This window comes from Triticum dicoccoides, chromosome 5A, assembly GCF_002162155.2.
Source record: "Triticum dicoccoides isolate Atlit2015 ecotype Zavitan chromosome 5A, WEW_v2.0, whole genome shotgun sequence".
In the NCBI taxonomy this organism is placed as follows: domain Eukaryota; kingdom Viridiplantae; phylum Streptophyta; class Magnoliopsida; order Poales; family Poaceae; genus Triticum; species Triticum dicoccoides.
In genome coordinates, this window is record NC_041388.1 from 453,054,404 (window position 1) to 453,063,826 (window position 9,423).

Consider the following 9,423-nt stretch of genomic DNA (forward strand, 5'->3'; position numbering starts at 1 on the left):
GCGAGGACGGCGGCGGCGGACAGGTGGCGCGGCGCGATTGGAGGAGGGCGGCGGCGGATATGTCCGGCACGCGGGGTGGACATGTCCGTCGGTGCGAGAAAGTGGGATCTAGGGTTTCGTCCGCGAAAATGGACGGGGAGGGCATATTTATAGGTAGAGGGAGCTAGGAGAGTCCAAATGAGGTGCGGTTTTCGGCCACGCGATCGTGATCGAACGCTCTAGATGATGGAGAGGGTTTAGGTGGGTTTTGGGCCAAATTGAAAGGGTGTTGGGCTGCAACACACACAAGGCCTTTTCGGTTCCTCGGTTAACCATTGGAGCATCAAACGAAGTCCAAATGGTACGAAACTTGACAGGCTGTCTACCGGTAGTAAACCAAGGCCGCTTGGCAAGTCTCAGTCCAATCCGGAAATGTTTAATCCCCACACATGAAAGAAAGGTAGATATGACCACCGGAGGAGAAACGGAGCGCCGGAATGCAAAACGGACAACGGGGAAAATGCTCGGATGCATGAGAAGAACATGTATGCAAATGAAATGCACATGATGACATGATATGCAATGCATGACACGCAAGCAATGACAAGGCAACAACAGCGAATAACTGGACGACACCTGGCACATCGGTCTCAGGGCGTTACAGTTATTAAGCATAAGGTGAGTCAGAGGAAACAACCGAAAAGGTCATTCAAGTAGTTTTGCAGTGTTTAACATTTGAGTAAGTCACTCACCAAAGATTGCTGAGACCATTCGAGATATCTGGCGCTTTAAGTCGGATAGTTCGGCTGTTGTTTCCGCCAGCGATGCCTCTGATGTCTCGGCCCGGGTCACCAGTGCGGCCTTTTCATCAGCCCAAATTTTCTTCTCTGATTCAAAATTTTGCTTCAGCTTCTCTTGTTCAGAGACGCTGAATTTGAATTTGGAGTTAGCCTTTTGAGTTTCAGTCTCCTGGGCTGCCACGCGGTTCTTCAGGTCAACAATTTCCGATTCAAATTGACTTATCATGACCTGCATTGCACTAGATAACACTCAAGATTACGGTAAATAGTGTTAAGTCCCAAGCACTTTGCAAGCAAAGATATTTGGCACTTGGGGGCTAATGCATCCTGAAGAATTTTTTCAATTACTACTCCGGGTTATGGAAATTAAAGTCCCAAACACTTTGCAAGCAAAGATGTTTATCACTTGGGGGCTAATGTGTATCGCAAATATTACCGGGTTACAAGTCTTTTTCCTAAGCCAGATAAGCAGTGCTAGGCAATTTTCAAAAGTCTACAACATATTTGCTTATAAGAAATAGACTTGGGGGCTGGTACAGTAAGTATGGTTAAAGAAGGCTAGCATAAGTCATACCTCAGATTTCTGCTGTATCTGCTTCACCATGTCAATTTCCAGGTCACGACTGCTATGTACTTGATTGATATAGCCGAAGACGATCTCTCTGATACTCAAATGAGTATAGTCAGTGACGTCCAGCTTGGTCTTTTGGCGTTCTACCAACTCCTCTTTAGAACACTTGGCAAGTAAAGATGGCTGTGCCGGTTCAACAAACTGAGTTTTGAGGATCTCAACTTCCGGATCACTTGCTTTGGCGGGGCTAGGAGCCTCCGGGTTACCAGACTTGTTGAATATTTGCTCAGAAGGCGGGTCAGAGGAAGATATAGGAGCATCATCAGATGGTTGAGGCGGCAGCTCGTGAGCAGAAGCATCAGGAGCAGCTGTACCCAGCTCTGGTTCAGTCACAACCGGCTCTTGGGCGGCTTATTCTTCTTTGCCCTTTTGCTGGGTTTTACTTGCACACTGCAGAAAAAGTAGACAGATTAAATACGAAAAGTATGAGTAAAATAAAGGCATGAGGTACAACAAGTTTATATTACCCGGGAGCAATTTTGAAGGCTGGCATGTTAGACTTCATAGACTCACCGGAGGAAGGTGAAATATCCTAATAATTGGAGTCAAAAAAATTGAGAGGATAACGAATGAAACCCACCAAAAGAAAAAGAAGGTGTGAATCGGAGGTAACCTCAGTCTGGCGTTTCCTGGTCACATCAGGTAAGCCGGAGGAGAGTTCCGCGTCTTTGCTGGTCCGGGTCTGCCTCCGGCTCTCATAAATCTGTCGCTTCAAAAGAAAGTCAGGATCTTGGTAAGCCAAAGGATGTGAAAATCTTACTTTCTAGGTTACTCTTCGAATTTTCTGACGCGGCTGAAGCTTGGAGTCGGAGGAGATTATACTTACCTCTTCCTCGACGGGTTGGCTGTTGCCCGTGTCTTCCTGAAAGAAGGTTAGTATCAGTAAGGTAGTGATAAAGGAGAAAGGGAAATTCAAAGGTTACCTCTTCCTCATTATCATCAGTATCATCAAGCTGAAACAGCTCAGAGGCGCTTGGCTTCCTCTTCCTTGAGGTGGTGGGCTTGGTGGTTTTCTTTTCGGCTCTCTTGGCCGCCCTGGCTTTCTTGGCTGCCTCATGATCATATTGGGTTTTCCAGAAGTTATCATTTGCATGTAAAAGGTTATAACGAGTTATGCATAAGAATACAGCCTAACAGTATAGAAAAGATAATAATAAACCGGTGGCTGGAAACTTACTGCAGGGGCCGGGTTCTTCTGGCAAAAAGGTAGTAAGCCGAAGGCGTTACTATTCACTGTGCCCTCCTTCAGCAAGGACTGAGTTGTAGCTTCCACTACGTCATCTGGTAAATCGTCAGGGCTATGACGCTGAGGGTCATCTTTCTCACCTGAGTAATTACACATTAAGCCGGGGCGGCGGCTTAACGGAATTATTCTCCAAGCAACCCAGATTCGGACCAGGTCAATGCCATCTAAGTCGTTCCCTAAAAGAGCTTTTATCTTCTTGATTTTGGGGGTGAGTGGCAGACGTTCAGTAGCTGTCAACTTATCCGGCAGCGGGTGAGTAGGTTCAAGGCGCAATGCACGGAAGCCGGGCAGCGGGTTTTCACCAGCCGGAGAAGTGTCCTGGCAGTAGAACCACGTTTGGTTCCAGTCCTTTGGATGACTCGGCAGTTCAGCATAAGGGAAAAGGCAGTCTCTTCGTCGCTGAATCGAGATGCCACCAAGTTCTAGACTGGGTCTGTTGGCGCGTTCATTCTGCCGGTTCAAATAGAACAACTCCCTAAACAAAAGTAGGCTGGGTTCTTCTCCAAGGTAGACCTCATAGAAAACTTGAAAGTTGCAGATATTTGACACCGAGTTGGGCCCGATGTCTTGAGGTCTTCAGTCAAAGAAGTGCAAAACGTCTCTAAAGAATTTTGAACCAGGAGGAGCAAATCCCCGGCTCATGTGATCGGTGAAAATGATCACCTCCCTTCCTTTTGTTGAGGTTTCTCTTCAGATGGGTCAGGAGCGCGATAAGACATGACATCCTTCTTGGGCAGATGGCCAGACTTTACAAACTCGGACAGTTTGCTCTCTGTAACAATGGATGGGACCCAGTTGCAGGTAATCAGAGGCTTAACAGCTTTGGGTGCCATTGGGTAACTTGAAGCCTACAACAAGATAAAGGAAATTTTCCGGTTCATTATAACCCGGAGAATAAGCATTATTGGGTTATCTAAGATGGCGGGTAACTATGTGATAATGATTAGCAGCTGCAGGTACTAAAGATGATTAAGGTTTTCTTAAGTCACCATAAGCAAGCGGTGCTGACAACCGGTATTATTTTAAACCGGTCACATGAATTATTATGGCTGAAGTAGAGTCAACAGATGTGGTTTTTTGGTTAAGTATGGAACAAACAGGTTTCACAAGTTGCAATCATTATTTTGGATCAAACGAGGTTCTGAGAAAGAAAATATTTCTAGACCTAAAAACAGTACAGAGAAGTTCATATACTCGCGGAGGGTTTCCAAAACAAGGGAAATGAGATCTGTTCTTATACAGGATAAGTACAAATATTTTCCGCAGCAGTTCTATGTTGTTTCTATAATCTAAATCAAAGCATTGGAGGTGAAACTAATGGAGATCTGCGTCGGGCGGTGATGAACACCGACGAACTCAAGACGATTTCAAAGCAGATCTGAGAAAGGGGAAAAGAGGAACTCACAGATGTGGAAGAGCTGCGGAGGGTCGCCGTCGTTTTCTAGTCGAAATCAGGGTGGTGCAACGGCCTGAGTCAGTGAAGACGAGGGGTTCGACGGTGGCGGCGGCGGAGCTTGAGCAGCAAAGGAAGAAGTGTGAGGAGGAAGACGACTGAAGGAAATGGAGAAGGCCTAGGTCGCATCTATTTATAAGGAGGGGCCGACCAAGATGGCGCGAGAAACGAGGAGACCAAAGCATCATTACCCAGTGGCCCCAATGCCTCGATTCTCGGGATGGTCAGTAAAGGCAAAGATTCGTTGGAGGATATGGCGGAATAAAATATGATTTTTATTGAAGATGACGTCACAGAGATTTGACCCGGATCCAGATGATGACGTCACGGTGGGTTAGAATTTCCGCGCAAAATAGAGGACTAAAGGGCTAGCTTATAAGGTTTTTAAAGATTGACATGAACCGGTTCAAATCAATCTAGGGCCTAATGTTGGGGATATAACTATTTACGTAAGCCGCCCAGGAGGGGTCGGGTTACGCAAAGAGAAGCCCATCTGAAGCCCAAGACCAAGACGTGAAGATGGCGGTTCAGTAAAGGGTCTAGTGGCCCACAGACAATTTATGGCCCATGGTGATAAACCGCCATGAGAGCGCGACTTGTATTGTAAGGTAGAAATAACTAGTCACCGAGCCGGACACTGTTTATGAGCCGGACGGGACTCTGTAAGCCGTAGGGCGTCAGCCCGTGTATATAAGGGGACAACCCGCTGGCGGCTTAGAAAAAGAAGAAACAAGAGTTCGAGAACCGGGCATAGCGTATCTCGCTCCCTGGTCATCGAAACCTCAAGCAATTCCAACCGAACTAGATGTAGGCCTTCCTTCACCGTAAGGGGCTGAACTAGTATAAACCTCGCGTGTCCTTTGTCCCAATTAACCCCTTTAAGCTTCCTAGTTGCGATGGCTCCACGACCAAGTCCTTGCAAGAGGACATCTGCCGTGACAATTCCACGACACAACCATTATTCTCTGATTTAAATGAATAACCGTTTCGCATCAAACAAGATTCAGATATAATGTTCATGCTTAACGCTGGCACCAAATAACAATTATTTAGGTCTAATACTAATCCTGAAGGTAGATGTAGAGGTAGCGTGCCGACCGCGATCACATCGACTTTGGAACCATTTCCCACGCGCATTGTCACCTCATCCTTAGCCAATCTTCGCTTAATCCGTAGTCCCTGTTTCGAGTTGCAAATGTTAGCAACAGAACCAGTATCAAATACCCAGGTGCTACTGCGAGCATTAGTAAGGTACACATCAATAACATGTATATCACATATACCTTTGTTCACCTTGCCATCCTTCTTATCCGCCAAATACTTGGGGCAGTTCCGCTTCCAGTGCCCAGTCTGCTTGCAGTAGAAGCACTCAGTTTCAGGCTTAGGTCCAGGTTTGGGTTTCTTCTCTTGAGTAGCAACTTGCTTGCCGTTCTTTTTGAAGTTCCCCTTCTTCTTTCCTTTGCCCTTTTTCTTGAAACTAGTGGTCTTGTTGACCATCAACACTTGATGCTCCTTCTTGATTTCTACCTCTGCAGCTTTCAGCATTACGAAGAGCTCGGGAATAGTCTTATTCATCCCTTGTATATTATAGTTCATCACGAAGCTCTTGTACCTTGGTGGCAGTGATTGGAGAATTCTCTCAATGACGCAATCATCTGGAAGATTAACTCCCAATTGAATCAAGTGATTATTATACCCAGACATTTTGAGTATATGCTCACTGACAGAACTGTTCTCCTCCATCTTGCAGCTATAGAACTTATTGGAGACTTCATATCTCTCAATCCGGGCATTTGCTTGAAATATTAACTTCAACTCCTAGAACATCTCATATGCTCCATGACGTTCAAAACGTCGTTGAAGTCCCGATTCTAAGCCATAAAGCATGGCACACTGAACTATCGAGTAGTCATCAGCTTTGCTCCGCCAGACGTTCATAACATCTGGTGTTGCTCCAGCAGCAGGCCTGGAACCCAGCGGTGCTTCCAGGACGTAATTCTTCTGTGCAGCAATGAGGATAATCCTCAAGTTACGGACCCAGTCCGTGTAATTGCTACCATCATCTTTCAACTTTGCTTTCTCAAGGAACGCATTAAAATTCAACGGAATAACAGCACGGGCCATCTATCTACAATCAAACATAAACAAGCAAGATACTATCAGGTACTACGTTCATGATAAATTTAGGTTCAATTAATCATATTATTAAAGAACTCCCACTTAGATAGACATCCCTCTAATCCTCTAAGTGATTACGTGATCCAAATCAACTAAACCATGTCCGATCATCACGTGAGATGGAGTAGTTTCATTGGTGAACATCACTATGTTGATCATATCTACTATATGATTCACGCTCGACCTTTCGGTCTCTGTGTTCCGAGGCCATATCTGTAAATGCTTGGCTCATCAAGTATAACCTGAGTATTCTGTGTGTGCAACTGTTTTGCACACGTTGTATTTGAACGTAGAGCCTATCACACCCGATCATCACGTGGTGTCTCAGCACGAAGAACTTTCACAACGGTGCATACTCAGGGAGAACACTTCTTGCTAATTAGTGAGAGATCATCTTATAATGCTACCGTCAATCAAAGCAAGATAAGATGCATAAAAGATAAACATCACATGCAATCAATATAAGTGATATGATATGGCCATCATCTTCTTGTACTTGTGATCTCCATCTCTAAAGTACCGTCATGATCACCATCGTCACCGGCGCGACACCTTGATCACCATCGTAGCATCGTTGTCGTCTCGCCAATCTTATGCTTCCACGACTATCGCTACCGCTTAGTGATAAAGTAAAGCATTACAACGCAGTTGCATTGCATACAATAAAGCGACAACCATATGGCTCCTGCCAGTTGCCGATAACTCGGTTACAAAACATGATCATCTCATACAATAAAATTTAGCATCATGTCTTGACCATATCACATAACAACATGCCCTGCAAAAACAAGTTAGACGTCCTCTACTTTGTTGTTGCAAGTTTTACGTGGCTGCCACGGGCTTAAGCAAGAACCAATCTTACCTACGCATCAAAACCACAACGATAGTTTGTCAAGTTGGTGTTGTTTTAACCTTCGCAAGGACCGGGCGTAGCCACACTCGGTTCAACTAAAGTTGGAGAAACTGACACCCGCTAGCCACCTTTGTGCAAAGCACGTCGGGAGAACCGGTCTCGCGTAAGCGTACGCGTAATGTTGGTCCGGGCCGCTTCGTCCAACAATACCGCCGAACCAAAGTATGACATGCTGGTAAGCAGTATGACTTATATCGCCCACAACTCACTTGTGTTCTACTCGTGCATATAACATCAACACATAAAACCTAGGCTCAGATGCCACTGTTGGGGAACGTAGTAATTTCATAAAAATTCCTACGCACACGCAAGATCATGGTGATGCATAGCAACGATGGGGGAGAGTGTGATCTACGTACCCTTGTAGACCGACAGTGAAAGCGTTAGCACAACGCGGTTGATGTGGTCGTACGTCTTCATGGTCCGACCGATCAAGCACTGAAACTACGGCACCTCCGAGTTTTAGCACACGTTCAGCTCGATGACGATCCTCCGACTCTGATCCAGCAAAGCGTCGGGGAAGAGTTCCGTCAGCACGACGGCGTGGTGACAATCTTGATGTTCTACCGTCGCAGGGCTTCGCCTAAGCACCGCTATAATATTATCGAGGATTATGGTGGAAGGGGACACCGCACACGGCTAAGAAAACGATCACGTGGATCAACTTGTGTGTCTAGGGGTGCCCCCTGCCCCCGTATATAAAGGAGCAAGGGGAGGAGGCCGGCCGGCCCTATAGGCGCGCCAAGGAGGAGTCCTCCTCCTAGTAGGAGTAGGACTCCTACTAGGAGGGGGAAGGAAGTGGGGAGGGAGAAGGAAAGGGGGCGCCGCCCCCCCCCTCTCCTAGTCCAATTCGGACCAGGGGAGGAGGCGTGCGTCCCACCCTGGCTGCCCTTCTCTCTCTCCACTAAGGCCCATATGGCCCATTACTTCTCCCGGGGGGGTTCCGGTAACTCTCCGGTACTCCGGTTTTCTCCGAAATCACCCGGAACACTTCCGGTGTCCGAATATAGCCACCCAATATATCAATCTTTATGTCTCGACCATTTTGAGACTCCTCGTTATGTCCATGATCACATCCGGGACTCCGAACTAACTTCAGTACATCAAAACTCATAAACTCATAATATAACTGTCATCGAAACCTTAAGCGTGCGGACCCTACGGGTTCGAGAACAATGTAGACATGACCGAGACATGTCTCCGGTCAATAACCAATAGCGGAACCTGGATGCTCATATTGGCTCCCACATATTCTACGAAGATCTTTATCGGTCAGACCGCATAACAACATGCATTGTTCCCTTTGTCATTGGTATGTTACTTGCCCGAGATTCGATCGTCGGTATCTCAATACCTAGTTCAATCTCGTTACCGGCAAGTCTCTTTACTCGTTTCGTAATACATCATCTCGCAACCAACTCATTAGTTGCAATGCTTGCAAGGCTTATGTGATGTGCATTACCGAGAGGGCCCAGAGATACCTCTCCGACAATCGGAGTGACAAATCCTAATCTCGAAATATGCCAACCCAACATTTACCTTTGGAGACACCTGTAGAGCTCCTTTATAATCACCCAGTTACGTTGTGACGTTTGGTAGCACACAAAGTGTTCCTCTGGCAAACGGGGGTTGCATAATCTCATAGTCATAGGAACATGTATAAGTCATGAAGAAAGCAATAGCAACATACTAAACGATCGGGTGCTAAGCTAATGGAATGGGTCATGTCAATCACATCATTCTTCTAATAATGTGATCCCGTTGATCAAATGACAACACATGTCTATGGTTAGGAAACATAACCATCTTTGATTAACGAGCTAGTCAAGTAGAGGCATACTAGTGACATTTAGTTTGTCTATGTATTCACACAAGTATTATGTTTCCGGATAATACAATTCTAGCATGAATAATAAACATTTATCATGATATAAGGAAATAAAATAATAACATTATTATTGCCTCTAGGACATATTTCCTTCACTTTTCACCTGGTTGTCATAGCCCAGCCCATAGCTACACCCCCAACACAGTCCCGACCCAACCCACCCCAAGATTCCCTCCGTGTCGGCCCGACATTGCCGTTTCCCCCCTCCGGGACACGGCGGCAGCGACGCCCGTGAGGGGAGGGGCACACCCCGGAGCCGCGTGCCAGGTGCCTGCGCCTGCCACCACGCTTCCACAACCGTAGGAGGGCCGACCGCAACACCTGGCGGCATTGCT